A 21,707-nucleotide genomic window follows, 5' to 3' on the forward strand; every position below is an offset into this window, starting at 1 on the left:
TATATATATATATATATATATATATATATATATATATATAGAAGGTGGTGAGAGTAAGTGAGCTTGGGAAGGAGACCTGTGTGAAGAAGTATCAGGAGAGACTGTGTACAGAATGGAAAAAGGTGAGAACAATGGAAGTAAGGGGAGTGGGGGAGGAATGGGATGTATTTAGGGAATCAGTGATGGATTGCGCAAAAGATGCTTGTGGCATGAGAAGAGTGGGAGGTGGGCTGTTTAGAAAGGGTAGTGAGTGGTGGGATGAAGAAGTAAGAGTATTAGTGAAAGAGAAGAGAGAGGCATTTGGACGATTTTTGCAGGGAAAAAATGCAATTGAGTGGGAGAAGTATAAAAGAAAGAGACAGGAGGTCAAGAGAAAGGTGCAAGAGGTGAAAAAAAGGGCAAATGAGAGTTGGGGTGAGAGACTATCAGTAAATTTTAGGGAGAATAAAAAGATGTTCTGGAAGGAGGTAAATAGGGTGCGTAAGACAAGGGAGCAAATGGGAACTTCAGTGAAGGGCGTAAATGGGGAGGTGATAACAAGTAGTGGTGATGTGAGAAGGAGATGGAATGAGTATTTTGAAGGTTTGTTGAATGTGTCTGATGACAGAGTGGCAGATATAGGGTGTTTGGGTCGAGGTGGTGTGCAAAGTGAGAGGGTTAGGGAAAATGATTTGGTAAACAGAGAAGAGGTAGTAAAAGCTTTGCGGAAGATGAAAGCCGGCAAGGCAGCAGGTTTGGATGGTATTGCAGTGGAATTTATTAAAAAAGGGGGTGACTGTATTGTTGACTGGTTGGTAAGGTTATTTAATGTATGTATGACTCATGGTGAGGTGCCTGAGGATTGGCGGAATGCGTGCATAGTGCCATTGTACAAAGGCAAAGGGGATAAGAGTGAGTGCTCAAATTACAGAGGTATAAGTTTGTTGAGTATTCCTGGTAAATTATATGGGAGGGTATTGATTGAGAGGGTGAAGGCATGTACAGAGCATCAGATTGGGGAAGAGCAGTGTGGTTTCAGAAGTGGTAGAGGCTGTGTGGATCAGGTGTTTGCTTTGAAGAATGTATGTGAGAAATACTTAGAAAAGCAAATGGATTTGTGTGTAGCATTTATGGATCTGGAGAAGGCATATGATAGAGTTGATAGAGATGCACTGTGGAAGGTATTAAGAATATATGGTGTGGGAGGCAAGTTGTTAGAAGCAGTGAAAAGTTTTTATCGAGGATGTAAGGCATGTGTACGTGTAGGAAGAGAGGAAAGTGATTGGTTCTCAGTGAATGTAGGTTTGCGGCAGGGGTGTGTGATGTCTCCATGGTTGTTTAATTTGTTTATGGATGGGGTTGTTAGGGAGGTAAATGCAAGAGTCTTGGAAAGAGGGGCAAGTATGAAGTCTGTTGGGGATGAGAGAGCTTGGGAAGTGAGTCAGTTGTTGTTCGCTGATGATACAGCGCTGGTGGCGGATTCATGTGAGAAACTGCAGAAGCTGGTGACGGAGTTTGGTAAAGTGTGTGGAAGAAGAAAGTTAAGAGTAAATGTGAATAAGAGCAAGGTTATTAGGTACAGTAGGGTTGAGGGTCAAGTCAATTGGGAGGTGAGTTTGAATGGTGAAAAACTGGAGGAAGTGAAGTGTTTTAGATATCTGGGAGTGGATCTGTCAGCGAATGGAACCATGGAAGCGGAAGTGGATCATAGGGTGGGGGAGGGGGCGAAAATTTTGGGAGCCTTGAAAAATGTGTGGAAGTCGAGAACATTATCCCGGAAAGCAAAAATGGGTATGTTTGAAGGAATAGTAGTTCCAACAATGTTGTATGGTTGCGAGGCGTGGGCTATGGATAGAGTTGTGCGCAGGAGGATGGATGTGCTGGAAATGAGATGTTTGAGGACAATGTGTGGTGTGAGGTGGTTTGATCGAGTAAGTAACGTAAGGGTAAGAGAGATGTGTGGAAATAAAAAGAGCGTGGTTGAGAGAGCAGAAGAGGGTGTTTTGAAATGGTTTGGGCACATGGAGAGAATGAGTGAGGAAAGATTGACCAAGAGGATATATGTGTCGGAGGTGGAGGGAACGAGGAGAAGAGGGAGACCAAATTGGAGGTGGAAAGATGGAGTGAAAAGGATTTTGTGTGATCGGGGCCTGAACATGCAGGAGGGTGAAAGGAGGGCAAGGAATAGAGTGAATTGGAGCGATGTGGTATACAGGGGTTGACGTGCTGTCAGTGGATTGAATCAAGGCATGTGAAGCGTCCGGGGTAAACCATGGAAAGCTGTGTAGGTATGTATATTTCCGTGTGTGGACGTGTGTATGTACATGTGTATGGGGGGGGTTGGGCCATTTCTTTCGTCTGTTTCCTTGCGCTACCTCGCAAACGCGGGAGACAGCGACAAAGTATTAAAAAAAAAAAAAAAAAAAAATATATATATATATATATATATATATATATATATATATATACTATAACCAAAATGGTGCGGGCAAAAGTATGTCTCCATCGGTTCCATGTATCCCCATGTACTCAGCTCCATCCTAGACCCGCACATCCATCTACTGGAATGAATACTTCACCCCCATATGGGAAACCTTCCTTTGCTCAAGAGAAAATAGCGGAAAACAGTTCTATGTAAAATCAAGACCTGTGTGTGTGTGTGTGTGTGTGTGTGTGTGTGTGTGTGTGTGTGATATTCATCTGTGAGCCATGTCTCGCACACAAGTACAGATCTACCATATTGTCTTATACATTATATGAATTCGAAAAAAAGTAACTCGCATTGCATTTATTTCCTATCTTAAATTCTACTATAGGATTTCCACCTTGCTCTTAGTCTTTCTCACTCCGCCAGGGGTTCCAGGATTCGAACTTTGAAATCAGATTTCACATTAGAATTTTTATTGATAATTTAACCTCAAATATTGTTCTAAAACCATGGTTTTTCTTCGGCCACAGGTAAGCAGCCGTGCCCCAACCAACATTCTAGATCATCTACTCTGGCTCTGTGTACGGTGAGTAATACGTTACTGCTTGGTCTATCATTACGTTCTGTGTACAGTAAGTGGTCTTTTGTCATGGTTTTAGCCTCATATTTGCTGCTGTGAGTGGTAGCAGCTGTTGTGGTTGTTGCAGAGGTGATAAAGTCACCCATGCATGACCTGTTGACATCGACAGAGGTTTATAAAGATTCAAAACGTACCTAAAGGCTTTTTCAAAGTCTTTGATGTGTTTTTGTAAGTGCGTTTACACTCGTTAGAGGGGAATTTTATGACTACCTGATTGTTTTGCTGAGAGAGAGAGGAAGTAGTGGCTCAACCTCCCTTGTACCCAGGCATGAGTTTCCCATCTCCTTAGAGGATGTGTAGACTGCCAGTTCTTGGTTCCTCTTTAGCGGTACCTTGAGCCAGCGTTAGAATAAGGGAAAGAACACCATTGCTGGCGACTCTATCGCCTAAACGCCGTCATAGGTTCGGAACACGAGTTGGGATGTCTCGTCATGTTTGTACACGATGGAATTGTGTTTGAGTGAAATCTTAAAAGACAGAGATGAAGAGGGACTGAAAGAAGGATGAAAACGACGATGACGAGGAGGGATGGAGTGATTGCTGGAAAAGTAAAAGATAAGTGAGAAAGAAGGGGAGGAAGATAGGTAGGAAACAAGGGAAGGATATAGATGGTAATAAAAGATGTTCATGACAGAAGAAGAAAGGGAAAGGGTGAGAAAGGGAAACAGAACTTGTCAAAGATAGAGACAAAAAAAATATAGGGATAGAGAAGTAAGCAGGAGGGCACAGAGAGAATCTGGTAAAGTGATCAAAACCGCAAAAACTAATAGTTTTCAGGAAGTGGAGAAACCAAATGAATTTGGTCGTCGACTTGCTGATCTGAACACCAACGTCGATCAGTGCCAGAATCCTGGCGGGGGGGAGGACAGAGGCGGCGAGTGTCTCAGGTTTGGCAGTGGTCTATATACGTCCAAAGGCTGTGCGTCAGTAACAGGTGCTCCCTGCCAACTTAAGACCAGGTCGGTCACTGACTGAAAGTCGTGCATTAACCTTCATTGTAAGGGTGTTAATTCTGGTCGCTGATTGGAAGTCTTGCGTCAGCCTTCACTATTTAGGTGTTAATTGTGGTCACTGCTTGAAAGTCTTGCATTAGCCTGCACTGTATGGATGATGATTATGTTTCACGTTCACTTGTTGCTGCCTCCTTCTCTCTCTATCTCAGGTATTTTTTCGGCCGCTACTCCAGTGAGCTTTCTGTGAGTATCCCAGTCAATAAGGCCCGGTCCCATGGCACACAACTTGGCAGCTGCATCCTATAGTTTCTGTGCTGAGACCAGCCACACGATGAGTGACCGTTATGATACCTCCTCCTGGAATTCTCTGCCTTCTTTCGTGTTCTTCTTTCCCCATATCCTTAAGAGTTGGGTCTGCAAAAACATAGGGAGCTCATACTGCCTTTTCCTCTTTTTTTTTTTACTTATATACTGCTTTTCATTTTCCCATTCATCTGAGATGGCTATGAGTGGAACTTGATTTTACCCGTGCCAGAAAAATATGGATGAAAATCAGACAGAGAGACGCAAAGAATAGAGCCAAACGGATGATAGGTAGTGAGAGAAATATAGACCACAATTCGGATATATATATATATATATATATATATATATATATATATATATATATATATATATATATATATATATATATATATCCTGGGAGCCTTGAAGAATGTGTGAAAGTCGAGAACATTATCTCGGAAAGCAAAAATGGGTATGTTTGAAGGAATAGTGCTTCCAACAATGTTGTATGGTTGCGAGGCGTGGGCTATGGATAGAGTTGTGCGCAGGAGGATGGATGTGCTGGAAATGAGATGTTTGAGGACAATGTGTGGTGTGAGGTGGTTTGATCGAGTAAGTAACGTAAGGGTAAGAGAGATGTGTGGAAATAAAAAGAGCGTGGTTGAGAGAGCAGAAGAGGGTGTTTTGAAATGGTTTGGGCACATGGAGAGAATGAGTGAGGAAAGATTGACCAAGAGGATATATGTGTCGGAGGTGGAGGGAACGAGGAGAAGAGGGAGACCAAATTGGAGGTGGAAAGATGGAGTGAAAAAGATTTTGTGTGATCGGGGCCTGAACATGCAGGAGGGTGAAAGGAGGGCAAGGAATAGAGTGAATTGGAGCGATGTGGTATACCGGGGTTGACGTGCTGTCAGTGGATTGAATCGGGGCATGTGAAGCGTCTGGGGTAAACCATGGAAAGCTGTGTAGGTATGTATATTTTGCGTGTGTGGACGTATGTATATACATGTGTATGGGGGTGGTTTGGGCCATTTCTTTCGTCTGTTTCCTTGCGCTACCTCGCAAACGCGGGAGACAGCGACAAAGCAAAAAATATATATATATATATATATATATATATATATATATATATATATATATATATATATATATATATATATACATATATAAAGTATGGCAACGTCCCATGTTGGGCTGTACGAATAAACAACCTCTGAAATAATCGTAAATTATATACAAAGTAAGGTAAGGTCCCAGAGTAAGCTGTAAGAGTAGATCTTCAAAACAATTGTAAAGTAAGGTAAAGTTCCAGACTGAACCGTGGGGTAGAAGACTTCCAAACCATCTTAAAGTAAGGAAAGGTTTCAGACCGAGCTGTGGAGGTAAAAGATCTCCGAAGCCATCGAAAGATGTCTATAATATAGGCTCCTCGTCTGTCAACGACCAGAGGGAGAAGAACTCCTCAAACATTGCGTCCCAGCTCTGAGCTTCCGTTAATCAAAAATTTCCTTTCATCGTCAAGGTCAACTCTCTCTCTAACTTCCTTCAGATTTGATTCCACGATTGTGCAAGTGTGCTGCGGGAAAATTTGCAAAGTTTGAATGGATTCCTGTAAATGGTGATGGAATGGAAGTCATAGAATTGAATAAAAACCAATGAAACGTGTTCTTATTTATAACAAGACAAGCAGAAGGGAATTTTTAAGGGAAGGAAACCGTAGTTCCGTAACTGGTTCAATTCCTTATTAATTCTTTACTGTGTTGGTGAGGAAGTTTAGGAGACAAAGGGATACAGTAGGAAACATGTACGAAGTACAAAGATAGAGACGCTGTTAAGAGGAGTGGACGACCGAGAGAAACGTAGCGAGGAGTAATGAATGAAATAAGGAAAAAAGATGTGGAATGAACAGAACCAGAGGTAGTGAAAACCTGGCGATGCACAGAGAAGTGGTCAATTCAAAAAAGAATGGAACATTTAAACGAAAGCAAGTAGCAGTTACGGAGCATCTCACATACAGGAGATACTGATAGTCTCTGACAGTGTGATCCCATCTCCCTCACACACCAGCACTCCATCACCCTACATATATAAGCTATCCATCACCCTCTGCACTCCACAGAGTCCCTTTACAGTAGTCCGTAGTAGAGAGAGTTCAAATCAGTCGTATTTGAAACAGTAATGGGATGGCAGATGCAATGAAAAAAATATTAAACGAATATGCATGAAAGAATAGGGGGTAACATTACAATTGGGCTCCTTGGAAAGAATAGTCTTAGGGGTCTTCCAACAATTAGTTGTTACAGAAAAAAAGATCTCTTTACTGCTGTATGACGATTGGACAAGTGAACGATGACAGCTTCGCGGCAGAGGCGTATTCACAACATGTGGGTTGCCAGATATCTGGCAGAGACGCTGTCAGTCGCACCCAGCAAGAAGCGGACGTCCGTGTTTATGGTCGTGGTGGGAAAGGGATGGATGGGTGGTCTAGTCATAGTCTCTAGATATGGGACGTCTGGCGACGTCATGTCAGTTCATCTGACAGCTGCCTCGCTCCCCGAAATACCAGGGCTGTGGAGTGTTTGATGATGGGTGAATACTGAAGGAAAACTTGATTAGTACCTCTCTCTCTCTCTCTCTCTCTCTCTCTCTCTCTCTCTCTCTCTCTCTCTCTCTCTCTCTCTCTCTCTCTCTCTCTCTCTCTCTCTCTCTCTCTCTTTCTCTCTCGTACCTCTTTCATGGTAGCCGTCCGAATTGCTTCAGTGCCACCTGCTTCCCGCATGTTGCATTCAGGGTAGATACGTTATCGTCCGTCTTCGCTGCAGATATAAGAGATGGAGATGTGTCACTGTCTCAGGTTTACTGCTTGAGGCACTAGTACCGCATGCACAACCCACATGCCAGAAGGGGACCGTCTCTCCCCTCTACACGTTTGCCGTAAGTGGGTCAACAGATGAGACTTCATCGCTAGGCATCTTCCGGGAGGTTTGGGGAGGGAGTCCACAAGGCTGCATTGAACTGAAGACTGGGCTGACTTGTGTGGAGGTTGTTGTTCCTGGCATCATTGATCGGTCGCGCGACCATGAGGTAAACTGGTAACACTCGTGGTCGGTTACCTTGAAGTGTCTCTTCGTCTTTGCTGGTGACTAACTACCCCGACTAAGTACGAAGAACGAGATGATAGAAATCATTTCATTTGTGCCAAGTAATGATTCCTGCGAACGTCAGGTGGTACTCAAATTTGCGTCCGAAGAATACAGGAGTAAAGTGTAGGACTCCGCCTGATGCAAATCTGACACCACCATCATTCCAAGATATAAGGCAGAGGAACATTCCCTCCCCTTCCCTCACCGATATCGGGCATAAGGGTCTTGTGCTGTATGTTTAACGTTATCTCCTATCTGGATGTTGGTGGTAACTTGAAAGGCAGTCACTGTATTGCCTTGTAAGTTCATCATTACATCAGGTGCTTAGTTGACCCCCCTTCGCACCCTGGAATGATGTTACTCAATGTTGTGCTTTTGGATATTGTATCATGCTCATATCTCTGCCTGTCTGTGCTATTTCTCTTTCTTTCTGTGGTCATCTTCCTTTCTTCGCCAGCCTTAGGACACCTGAAATTCTCTCTCTCTCTCTCTCTCTCTCTCTCCTCTCTCTCTCTCTCTCTCTCTCTCTCTCTCTCTCTCTCTCTCTCTCTCTCTCTCTCTCTCTCTCTCTCTCTCTCACATTATCTCTTTCTTCAGAAGGACGGGTCTTTCCCGACCCTTCCTACACTTTCATTCATTTTTTTTTTCTTTTCTTTATAACACATACGTCCACCCGCCATTTGGGAGGCATTATATCCAGCAACATTACCCAGTTTTGTCAGGCCACGAAGCATCGTGAGGATCGCTATGATTCCGAGCTCTCCCTGGCCAGTGAGCGTCACAAGCCGTTTTAATTAGTCGTATTCAAGCGACCCTGCCGCACCCTGCGGTAAACAACCTCCTCCCCAACATCCCACTTCCCGCGTCCCTCTTCTCCTTTCCCTCTCCTTCTCCTGTCCTTCTCCTCTCCCCTTTCTTTCTTCCTCTTCATTCCCTTATCCTTTTTCGTCCTCTCCTCTTGCCCTATTTTTTTTCTCCCTCTCATCAACAGTCCTTCATAGCACATCTTCAAGGATGTAATTTCACGTGTTTGGATTGATTAATAATCATACTCGAGGAATCTTTTTGACACCATAGGAGAGAGCAAGGAATGAGGGGCGGCTGGTCAAAAGAGACCGTAATGGGGGGGGGGGGGGGGGATGAGGGTGTAAAGATTGGGGAATTATCATTACTTACGACTACAGATGGAAGGAGAAGCTTACATTCATAGGGACGGTAATGAGCAACATTACCTTCGGAGATCCTGTTTTGAAATGTTTTTGATACTAAATGAGTATTAGTCCTTTGCCTGATTGCCTCCCGCTTATTGTCCTCTGGTCTGATGAGATACTGGCACTGGAGGTGACGCACTACCACTGCTCTGTTGTACACGGCAGTGAGACCTCTAAATGCTGGCTCTTGACATGTGGTGTGTGAGCAACGGTGCAAAGCTGGCGACCGTGGGGAAGTGTGGCGTCGGCCAGCTATTCATAGACGAACGTCGACGTAACTTATAGTTTGTTGGTTTCTTGTTTACGGGGAAAAGTAATCCATATTTTTGTCGAGCGCTGTGTCGTTATGACCCTGCTTGCCTGGCAGCGCAGCTAACTGGTCCACAGGAAATGAGAGACGGTAAATACCAGCAATTTTCTGTAACTCATACCGTCTGAATCATAAGCCCTAGTTCAAGTGGGCCACAGAGAAGCTAATTACCATACGAATATGTTCTGCAGGTGTTGGTAGGTGTGTCACAGGTGGCGTCGGCCCTGCCTTAATGTGTTCACCGTGTGCTTACCAGCTTGCACCTCGGAGGTAACTTTTAAGGTTCGTGTGTTTCGTTGAGCATGAAAATCAAACTCTTTATTCCATCCACGTAACTCACAGGCGACACCGATATCATTTCTATTGAATTATCTAACGTGACCTGTTTGTGCCCAGAGAATCGTTTGGGACTGGTTGAAGTTTTTAACTCGTTACATAAAACCAGACATAAGCAAACCTTTCAAACTACGTAGCCTTTCTTATACGTTGTATTTAAAGGACTTTAAGAAAGCTTAGGACCCCCTCAGCACGTGTGGAGACACCACCATACTCCCACTGGCAGTAAGAGGGGGCTAGGAGAGAGAGAGAGAGAGAGAGAGAGAGAGAGAGAGAGAGAGAGAGAGAGAGAGAGTGGTCTTGTCACAATAACAGGGCTTAACCAAGAAGAAGGTAGAGAAAGTGATCCTTCATCGATTATGAATTTTTTCTCGAACATTTTTTTATGTAATAATGAAAATGGTGATGATAATGATAATTACAATGATGATGATAATAATAATGATAATAATGATAATAATAGTAATAATAATAATAATAATAATAATAATAATAATAATTATAATAATGATAATGATATTATTATTATCATTATTATTATTATTTCTATTAATGTGATCTTTAATATCTTAATAATGATAATCAATTCCTTTGGATCGTGGATAAAGGATATTACCCACAGATCTCCCGTGCCTCGTAGAAGGAATCTACGAGGTTCGGGAGTAGGAGGCTAGACACACTTCCCTCTTTGTAATTTATTTTCTAATAGTGTTAAAAGAATACGCCAAACTAGGAGTGCTCATATTCTCGAAGGCTCAAGCTGTCTGGATGTGTGTGGATGTAACCATAATGATAAGAAGGGAGAGATGGGTATCGTACCTAGGGGACAGGGACAGGGACCGGGATGTTCTAGCTCTGAATAAAACCAGGCTCCAGGGGAAGGGGGAAGAATGGTTTAGAAATTTCCAAGGGGTAGTGTCTGGCATTAGTGATAGGGCGAGAGAAAAAGGAGGGGTGGCACTTCTGCTGACTGAGGAGTTTTGTGAATGTTATAGGGTGTAAGGAAGTAAGTTCCATACTGGTTTGTGAGTGGAAATATAAGTTGATTATAATCTACTTATATTTCCACTGACAGGCACCCAACTGTCATTCATAATTATGAGAGCTGAGTGATTGTCAGTCCTTATCCGCCTGATTGTGAGAGGAGTAAGGAAGGGGGACGAGTGTTTTGGGAGGGGCTGAATGAGTGCATGAGCAACTTTGATGGAAGAGTTCGAGTGTTAGTGGTGGGAGATTTAAACGAAAGAGTGGGTGGCATGACAGCTGAGGATAGAATTACAAGGCAGCTCCTGTTGCAACAGAAAGTGATGAACAGTTTGGTGAGCTGTATGCTGAAAATGGATATGTGCCTTGGAATACCTGCTTTAAGAAAATAGAAAAAGATGTGCATGCATAAATATGCACGAGTGATTGGGGTCGGAGATCAACTGGCAGAGAGAATGTTGGATGTGAATGTGCTAAGAGAGACAGCTGTTGGAATGTCTGGAGATATCTTAATTGATTCAAGGATGATAGTTTGTACTGGTTTTAGAAGAGGAGATGACGTGGGTGGGTTCAGTGGAAAACGGGGAACAAGTATGCAAATAATATCATTACTATTATTATCATAGTTATTGTGATGATTGTAATAATACTAATGATAATAATAATAATGATTATTTTCTTTTTCTTTCTTTTAAACTATTCGCCATTTCCCGCGTTAGCGAGGTAGCGTTAAGAACAGAGGACTGGGCCTTTTTTGGAATATCCTCACCTGGCCCCCTCTGTTCCTTCTTTTGGAAAATGAAAAAAAAAAAACGAGAGGGGAGGATTTCCAGCCCCCCGCTCCCTCCCCTTTTAGTCGCCTTCTACGACACGCAGGGAATACGTGGGAAGTATTCTTAATCCCCTATCCCCAGGGATAATTATGATTATTATTATTATTATTATTATTATTATTATTATTATTATTATTATTATTATTATTATTATCATCATCATTATTACTAGAGACTGGTCCCAGGTTCTCGGGAAACTGGTAGGTTACGTTCCCTTCGCCAACCATGTGTGTGTGTTTCAACGGGACGGGAACTCCAGGTTACCCATGAATTCTGTATATAGACTTTTCGATAAGTATTGTTTGGGATGGAGAAAAAAAATTAGGGTGGTATGTGAAGGTGGATATAGGGCTCCAATTTTAATGGAGATAATTCAAGAGTTCTGAAGAGGAAAGAAAACATGGGCGAGCTATAAACAGAAGCTATACTGAGTCAGCCTCACACAGACAAGTTACACAGAGGACAGTCTGAGTCAAGCATCACACAGACAAGTTGAACAGAAGCTACATAGGTCAAGCCACACGCAGACAAGGTACACAGAAGCCACAGAGTTAAGCCACAAACAGACAAGTTAAACAGAAGTCACACAGACAAGTCGCAGAGAAGCCACACAGTCAGGCATCACACTGACAAGTTATACTAAAAATTCAGAGTCGAGCTTCTTGCAGAGAAGTTACGCAGAGGTCACAATCCTCACACAAGACACCCTACACAGAAGGCACATTGAGTTAAACAACACATAGACAAAGGACATAGATGCCATTCACAGACAAGATGCACACAGACGAGTCATGCACAGACAAGCCACACACAGATGAACCCCGCTCCGACAAACCCCACACAGACAAGCCACACGCACGGACAAGCTACACGCACAGACAAGCTACACACACACACACACACACACACACACACACACACACACACACACACACACAGACAAGCCCCCCCCCCCCTCCACACATACACTCACATACACACATCGATACAAGCCACACCAGGCAACAGCAGCCATGATCGTAGCCTCCGCGTTAGTATTGAGGCAATGATCGCCAGCTTCGCAGGATTCACTTATATCTCCAGATTTTCCGACTGTCACTTTGAATGCCTTTTGATGAGGGTTATAATTCACCTCCTGACGCCGGTATTGCCTTTATGATATAGCTCGTCCCTTCCCACTAGTGATCAGGACCTGGGACGGATGGGTTCACCATATGGATGCTTCGAAGCCTTACTCTCGAGCCTATAGGATCATGTGAAACATTTGTCTTTTCTCTCTCTCTCTCTCTCTCTCTCTCTCTCTCTCTCTCTCTCTCTCTCTCTCTCTCTCTCTCTCTCTCTCTCTCTCTCTCTCTCGTGCATATTTTTTGAAGCATAAATCGATATGATTTCAGGAGGCTTATTCTCTACAAACGTTGGTGCATCATTTTACAGTTTTATAATAGTTTTTTCCCTTATTGGTTAAAAGAAGGCTTGAGAAGTTAGGAGTTATAAGAAATTTTGATATAGAACGGTGTTATGGATGCCTAGATGAGGATTGTGAAGTTAGAAAGAGGGAGTCGGACTTAGAGAAAAAAAAAGGCTTCAGAAACATTGTATTTGCCTTATAAGGAAAACAGTTTGATATGAATATTGGTCTCTAGTGCATTGTTTGCAAGGTTTTTGCAAGATTTGCGTATCGTTTAGAAATAGACGGATAACAAATACATATATTAAAGACTTTATGGTTTAAAAGGAGAGAGTTCATTAATATGCTAAGATTTACCTCTCGTTTATAAGATATTGAAGTGATATAGGAAGAGTTACTTACTGTTTACAGAATGGATAACTGATATAGCAGGATTTACGTTTTATTTACAACTTAGTTGATTAGTATAACAAGATTGAAAGCACGTTTACACGATAGTTAACTAGAATTACAAGATTTACAGCTCATTTACGAGACAGTGAACCAGTATAACAAGATTTACAGCTCATTTACAAGATAGTTAACCAGTATAGCAAGATTTACAGCTCGTTTACATCTCGCATACAAGGTGCTTAACTTGAGAATTTTACTTATCACGGCGAACTTAGTAGTGCCATATCAACTTGGTCCCTTTACTGTTATCATTTTAGCATGTAATTTAATCAAAGACTTTAAGCAAGAGCAAGTCGAAGCTCATGTAAAACGGTTGTGTATACATAGAAATATGCAAAGAAAAACAAAGGAATTCAAACAGCAACATACCTTTGGGTCGTTTCAACCCATATTATATAAGCAAATATAAATACACCCCTATACACCAATTCATATTTTCGAAACATGATATCCTCATTTTTGATTCGCTTTATATGTTATTAGAGGATTGGCATAACGAAAGATGTGGTTCATGTGGCGGACACGACGTGTTTTAAGCTGGAGAATGACGTCAGGACAGACGACCAAGTCTCTGATGTAATTATGTACGGTAAAAAGGTCCATCAGAGGCTAGGGTTGTTAATGATATTATGTGGCACTGCTCTCTTGCTTCTCCCACCCTGCCCTCTCTCAACCTGTTCTCTCCCACCCTGCCTTCTCCTACTCTGCCCTCTCCCACCATGTTCTCTCCTACCCTGCCCTCTCCCACCCTCTTCTCTCCCAGCCTGCCCTCTCCCACACCTGCCCTCTCCCACAGCTGCCCCCTCCCACACCTGCCCTCTCCTACCTTGTCCTCCCAGGATCCTGCAGGCTGGCTAACTAGCTGGTTGGCCAGTTGGTCGGCTGGCTGGCTTATTAGTTACTGGGTTGGTTGGCTGGCTGTTTAACTAGTTGGTTGGTTTGCTGGCTGGCAGGCTGATTAGTTGTTTGGTTGGCTATTTAGCTGTCTGCATTAGTACATTATTTTTCCCACTGACTTTCCCAAGTCGACCTGATCCCAAGTAGGATAAAGAGAGAGGAATGGCAGATAACAGGTGAGTGGGACTACAGACTATGCGAGTGAACAGTATGAATATGAACTGGACGAAGCAGAATGAATAGTACAAATGGAAGAATACATTAGGGAGAGTTACATGAAAATTGTGTAAATGTGTGAGTAAAATGGGGGGAGGGGGGAGTGGGGGGACAGACGGTAAGAGAGAGAGAGAGAGAGAGAGAGAGAGAGAGAGAGAGAGAGAGAGAGAGAGAGAGAGAGAGAGTCTGTAGTATTGGTAGCACGGTCCGTCAAAGAACTCTCCAAAGGAGTCTACATTTCTCCGCTTCTAGTGGTAGTGCAGCCTTTGATGATGGAGCCTTTAGAAGGGACCATAGTAACACCACGTCTCATTTTTAGAAATTGATTCTAGGTTTATATATATATATATATATATATATATATATATATATATATATATATATATATATATATATATATATATATATATATATATATTTTTTTTTTTTTTTTTATTTATTTATTTATTTATTTTGCTTTGTCGCTGTCTCCCGCGTTTGCGAGGTAGCGCAAGGAAACAGACGAAAGAAATGGCCCAACCCACCCCCATACACATGTATATACATACACGTCCACACACGCAAATATACATACCTATGCATCTCAATGTACACATATATATACACACACAGACACATACATATATACCCATGCACACAATTCACAGTGTCTGCCTTTATTCATTCCCATCGCCACCTCGCCACACATGGAATACCATCCCCCTCCCCGCTCATGTGTGCGAGGTAGCGCTAGGAAAAGACAACAAAGGCCCCATTCGTTCACACTCAGTCTCTAGCTGTCATGCAATAATACCCCAGACGCTTCACATGCCCTGATTCAATCCACTGACAGCACGTCAACCCCGGTATACCACATCGATCCAATTCACTCTATTCCTTGCCCGTCTTTCACCCTCCTGCATGTTCAGGCCTCGATCACTCAAAATCTTTTTCACTCCATCTTTCCACCTCCACTTTGGTCTCCCACTTTTCCTCGTTCCCTCCACCTCCGACATATATATCCTCTTGGTCAATCTTTCCTCACTCATTCTCTCCATGTGCCCAAACCATTTCAAAACACCCTCTTCTGCTCTCTCAACCACGCTCTTTTTATTTCCACACATCTCTCTTACCCTTACATTACTTACTCGATCAAACCACCTCACACCACACATTGTTCTCAAACATCTCATTTCCAGCACATCCACCCTCCTGCGCACAACTCTATCCATAGCCCACGCCTCGCAACCATACAACATTGTTGGAAGCACTATTCCTTCAAACATACCCATTTTTGCTTTCCAAGATAATGTTCTCGACTTCCAAACATTCTTCAAGGCTCCCAGGATTTTCGCCCCCTCCCCCACCCTATGATTCACTTCCGCTTCCATGGTTCCATCCGCTGCCAGATCCACTCCCAGATATCTAAAACACTTTACTTCCTCCAGTTTTTCTCCATTCAAACTTACCTCCCAATTGACTTGACCCTCAACCCTACTGTACCTAATAACCTTGCTCTTATTCACATTTACTCTTAACTTTCTTCTTTCACACACTTTACCAAACTCAGTCACCAGCTTCTGCAGTTTCTCACATGAATCAGCCACCAGCGCTGTATCATCAGCGAACAACAACTGACTCACTTCCCAAGCTCTCTCATCCACAACAGACTTCATACTTGCCCCTCTTTCCAAAACTCTTGCATTCACCTCCCAAACAACCGCATCCATAAACAAATTAAACAACCATGGAGACATCACACACCCCTGCCGCAAACCTACATTCACTGAGAACGAATCACTGTCCTCTCTTCCTACACGTACACATGCCTTACATCCTCGATAAAAACTTTTCACTGCTTCTAACAACTTGCCTCCCACACCATATATTCTTAATACCTTCCATAGAGCATCTCTATCAACTCTATCATATGCCTTCTCCAGATCCATAAATGCTACTTACAAATCCATTTGCTTTTCTAAGTATTTCTCACATACATTCTTCAAAGCAAACACCTGATCCACACATCCTCTACCACTTCTGAAACCACACTGCTCTTCCCCAATCTGATGCTCTGTACATGCCTTCACCCTCTCAATCAATACCCTCCCATATAATTTACCAGGAATACTCAACAAACTTATACCTCTGTAATTTGAGCACTCACTCTTATCCCCTTTGCCTTTATACAGTGGCACTATGCACGCATATATATATATATATATATATATATATATATATATATATATATATATATATATATATATATATATATATATATATATATATTGCAAAGGATCCTTTTATGGACCAAAATCCGCATCGAGGATGCTTTTTCAATAGATAAAGGTTGGATGAACAGGATTTTACTGGACGTAACAAAAATATAGTAAAGTTTAACCCGACAGACTAGTTTTAATGAGATAGAAATGAGTACCAGGAATTCTGACGAGCCGAGTTTGAGATGGTTCCTGAAACTGTATTGTTCCCAATCAAGTATCGTAGTATTTCCAGTATTTAGTGGTATCACCATTCTGTATATACGTAAATAGGCTGTGTATGTCTTCTCTATACATACCTTTGTGTAAACCAAAGAACAACAGTTTATGATATTGTCAGTGAAATGAAGCAGAGAATTTCAAAACCAACACTATGGAGTTTGTGTTTACCAGCGACCAGATTGCCGTCCGTATGTTTCTTCCACACATGACAATGGTCTCCCATCATGATGGTGGCAGTGGTTGTGGCGATGATAGTTAGGTGTAGATTGATGGTCTCGCTGCTTTTACGTAGCCTCACCAGATTCATAAAAAGCTTTAGATTTTCACATACTTGATGGTGTATCTCCTCTACATGTTCCTGCAGCTCCCCCACGAGATCCCATGAACCGTCCAGAGTCTCCTAATCAGGCTGTCATGTGGTCAGTGTGAGTACATCTCGCAGCAATTATCAGTCATATGTCGTGTATTTCATGTAAATGCGCGCGGTATAATAATTTGATATTCACAGTTAAGAGGCACTTACGTTAGACAAAAGTTATGTTTTAACTAGTTTCTCTGAAACTTAGTTTGGTTTCAGAAATAGATATATCCTTGCCGAATATGCCCTCTCAGCGTACGCTGTGTTTAACGGTGACAGAGGAAACGAAATAGGCGGTGGTGATTTGCTCTTCGTTAAAGTTAACCGTAATCCTGTACTGAAAAATATAGTGGCTGTATTTTATGTGGACATTAAAGGTAAGCTTCGAAAGAAAACAAGGGTAAGAATAGTGTGCAGACCCTCCATGTAGATGCCACACGGTAGACAAAAGATGTTTATAATAATAGGATTCGATCGCTGTAGGAGATTCCAGCATGCTGGTATCAAAGTGGGACGAATGCCTTTCCAGTGGGTCTGGGAGTGGAATTTACTGAGAGTTGATTTATAGCATCCAAAAAAATCGTTGAAAAGCCTATTTGCGATGTGAATGTATTAAACTTAGTTCTAGCTGCAGACGAGGATCTCATCTATCGTGTCGCGGTTCGAGAAAAATCTAGTACGAGTAATCAGTGGTAAATTACTGTTGAAGTAACTATCAGTATTGCCTGTAATGTTGGCCAACACGGCAGATTTAAATGAAATTTACAGTGTTCTTGACAGGTTGAACAGGGGTGTGGTCATCATGAAGATGATATGAATGTGGCTTTGAAAACAGGTAAGGATATTCGGGTTAGAAGAGAGGACATACGTGCTAACGCGTAGCGCAATGGACGATCAGTTTCTAGAACCATGCCTGAACGATAGAACAGCGAAGTGATGAATTGCTTAATATCTCAGATTATAACCCACAGCAACCTGAAAAGAGTGCGATGACCAGAGTGATGGAGTGGATTGCGTAAATTTGTGCAAAAATAAAAAATCATCAGTGTCAATATGGCGTCTTAATTGCTGCTGATGATGATGGCAAAAGAAACCCTAAAGAATTTCGAAGTTAAGTTAAAAGTAAGAGGGCCATTACCATCGTCAATTGGTCCATTCCTTACGGAAAAGGATGACCTGGTACAAGACAGTAATACCATGGACAAGACCTTACTTGAATTTCTTTACTTTCATTCATATTTACTGTTGAAGACGCATCTCTGTGTTCCAATCTCATTGCTAGCATAGATCATTTTGCAACGTAGTGACATACACGCTCAAGATATATACTGTCAGAATTAAACGTATCGGAAGCTGAATGATGTTTTATTTCGAGAAGCATTAAGAAGTTAAAAGTTAGATTGCTCGTTAAGCCCTCGACTGCTCCTTTCAATAACACTAGCGGCAAGGAAAGCGCCATAGGAATTGAAGTTTGCTAATGTGACACCGTGCTCAAAAGGCTTGATATGTCCCTGTCCGGAAATTATCGCCCAATAAGCTTGACGCTTATGGTTGGCAGACTTATGGAAACCATCAGTGGAGACATGAACTTTTATCGTACAGATGCTCACCACTTTATTAATGATTTGATTTGCATTATGGTTCATCGACGAATTGTTTCATATACGACCAGTCTGCTTGATATCTTTCATGATGTGACCAACATAGATAATCAGAGGTAGAGCAGCTGATGTCATTTTATCGTAGATTTTCAGAAACCCTTAGATAAAGTCCCGTATCAACGACTCCCAGCAAAATTAAGATGTAGATGTTATGCTTCTGTGATTAGAACATTGGTTGAATGGACGTGAAGAAGGAATAGTTATCAGCCGTCCAACCTCAGAAGGTGAGACGAAACAAGTGGTGTGCTGCAGGGATCAGTCTTGGACTAATTCTATTTTTGATATCTATTGTTGACATTTATAATGGGCTTTTGTGTAAGAAATCAACAGTTCACAGACGATCGAAGCCATGAAACAAACCTTCGACAGGATATGAACGTTTACAATTGAAAGCTGACTTGGAAAAACTGATAGACGGTTTACAAGGTGGGAAATGAATTCTAATGTAAAGAAAAGTAAAGTTATACACATCCGCAGACACAACTCTGATAAACTGATCCTTCTTTACAGTTCATTGGCGCGTCCAACATTATATCTTGGTTTAGTTTTCGTCACGCTGCCTAGAAGGAAAATATAAAAAAGAGTGATAGAGTACGTCGGCGAGCTACCAAGATGATTCCCGGACAGAGATAAATCTTATCATGGCCATCTTGGAAACCAAAACTTATATAGCTAAGAAAGTTTAAGATTATGAGGTGATGTAAAATTATCAGAGCTTCGCCAGGCTTAATTTAAGATGCTATTTGAGGCTAGGTCTGTCTGATGTCACTCTTATTGACGGATGTAAACACGTGGGCGAGCGTTTTGCATTAATTGAAACTACGTAGTTGTTTAACAGGATTGGTTACATAATGATTTACCAATAGGTGTAGTTGATAGAAAAAAGAATGGATATCGCTTCAAGTATGTGACTGATAACATTTGCGCCTTCCTAGATGGAAGTCCTTCTGCTTTGTTGTTTTTTCCAACTCTGTTATGATTTGAAACTTACTTTTCTGATCACTTCTGTACCATTCATTTCTTTGCATGTGATGTAAAATATAATCTCTTCTAAAAACATACTCTCATGTTATACCCGAGGATATTAACTCGCTCCTTCACTTAAAGTCTTTTGAGCCTCGAACTCCAATGAAAATGCCAAGGGTTCTCCTGTGATTGAGGGCTAGAGAATGATTCCTTTTAGAGAAAGGATACTGGCTATAAAGTACTGTACCCAGTTCTCTAATGGGGACTCAATGGTTTGTTGCTTTTGACGTAGTGATCTGTTGCTTCTTGAATTCCTTTGTTAACGAACTGCGAAAGTCGTATGAAAGAATTATAGTGGAATGTTAAGGAGTTTTTGAAGGTGTCAGAATGGAGGCGTTTGGAAAAAGGAAACTGTCCCTTACCTCATGTGGACCTTTTAGTAGAGAGTCTCGTTATGTTTTCCTTACTGATACGGAATTTGTGGATGTTTCTTTCTTATATATCTCCCATTGCCATATAAGTGGACGATATGATTTAGTATAGGAGAGAGATTCAAACCTTATGGTACTTTTCTCATTTGTTTGATGAAGTGATGTAACGCAGTGTGGTGGGTGGTGCCAGCCGCGCCAGTACATCAGCATTGGACAGCATCACGCGGGGGCACTGGTTCTTCTGGCTAGCTGCCCGGATAGGTGAGGAGGCGGCACTCTTGCGCATGCGCATACCTTAAGATCATGCTAGTTCTTGAATATCCATTCGATATGTTTTTTTCTCTCCGTCGTCAGACATTTACGTAAGAACTGCAATTTCACGGTTGATCCTTGATAACTATGTTTGATGACGTTAGAATATTGAAGTTTTTTTTTTTCATTAATGTCTGTTTTTGCATTAATATCTGTTTTATAAATGTCGGAATGTGATGTTTGATGCGTGGACGGGGAGCCTCAGGCAGTCCGGGCAAAAATTGCAACTGTTTGTGTTGATGCTGGACGGATTATGTGAGGTTTCTAGCGTCGAAACCCACACCCTAGCACCACCTTGCCACATCTTGCGAGTGCATATGAATAATGTATAGTGACCGTAAAGGTGGATGGCATTCTTATACACCACAGAATAAGTCGAGACGAATTGATCCATTGGTGAGGAGAAAGATACTTTTTGCCCAAGAGGAAGTGGAACAGAAGTGAGAAGTGATCCTTGGTATAGAGGAGAGGACAGAGTTGTCTACGTGATGTGGAATAGAGTGTTAGCCGCACTGTATGGAAAGACGGTAGCATCACTGTGAAGTGGATCCCGGTAGATGTGTTCTGAAAAGCTGGATATGTGTTGTGAAACACCGTTAGCATCCAAGTGTGAAACATTTTCATCCTCCTGTAGAGTGGAAGAGACTCTGCTGTCACTCATGTGAAACATTCTGTTACATTTATAGTGTAAGATATATGTTTCTATCCTGGTGTGAAACAAACTTTATCACTATCATGCCATGAAACAGACTATGTTACATTCACGGTGTGGAACAGACACTTTTATTCTCGTGTTGCGAAACAGACAGTCGTACCATCGGTGTGCTGCAGAGGGAGAATCATCCTCTTACGTGGAGCAAGTACGCGGTACGTCAATGTACGTATGTGGAATACGTATATGGTATGTCGGCATATGTGGAGCAGGTGCACGGTACGTCAGTATTCGCACGTGGAACAGGTACACAGTATGTCAGCATATGTGGAGCAGTTACACAGTACTTCATCAGGTAGAGCAGGTGCACGGTACGTCATCAGGTAGAGCAGGTACACGGTGCGTCAACATGTAGAGCAGGTACACAGTACGTCAACACTAGTGAAGCAGGTACACGGTATATCAACACAGATGGAGAAGGTACACTGTAGGTCAAGAGAAGTGAAGCAGGTACACGGTACGTCAACACAGGTAGAGCAAGCACACGGTGCGTCAACGCAAGTGAAGCAGATACATGGTACGTCAACAGAAGTGAAGTAGGTACGCAGCACGTCAGCACAGGCGGAGCAGGTACACGGTACGTCAACACATATGTAACTGATACACAGTACGTAGACGCAAGTCGAGCGGGTACACGGTACGTAAACAAATATTCAATAATTTCCAATCCAGTATCAAGACAATTCGAGGTTCAGTTTATACAATATTCAC

At 42.2% G+C, this 21,707-nt stretch overlaps 1 protein-coding gene across 22 annotated transcripts in view; it reads left to right on the plus strand.

Moving 5' to 3' along the window:
* Nucleotides 1-21,707, plus strand: part of LOC139755660 (FMRFamide receptor-like) — a 786,605-nt gene that overhangs the window by 693,528 nt on the left and 71,370 nt on the right. For 11 of the 22 annotated variants that reach the window (XM_071674296.1, XM_071674299.1, XM_071674293.1 and 8 more), the window contains one exon: nucleotides 2,938-2,993. The exons of 7 other annotated variants lie outside the window; for them this stretch is intronic. The gene's annotated coding sequence lies outside the window, so the exon portion shown is untranslated. Of the gene's footprint in view, nucleotides 1-2,937; nucleotides 2,994-20,516; nucleotides 21,216-21,707 lie in introns of those variants that run through there. 4 more of the 22 variants (XM_071674311.1, XM_071674309.1, XM_071674310.1 and 1 more) reach the window with 4 other exon arrangements.

Source organism: Panulirus ornatus, chromosome 19, assembly GCF_036320965.1.
Source record: "Panulirus ornatus isolate Po-2019 chromosome 19, ASM3632096v1, whole genome shotgun sequence".
Taxonomy (NCBI): domain Eukaryota; kingdom Metazoa; phylum Arthropoda; class Malacostraca; order Decapoda; family Palinuridae; genus Panulirus; species Panulirus ornatus.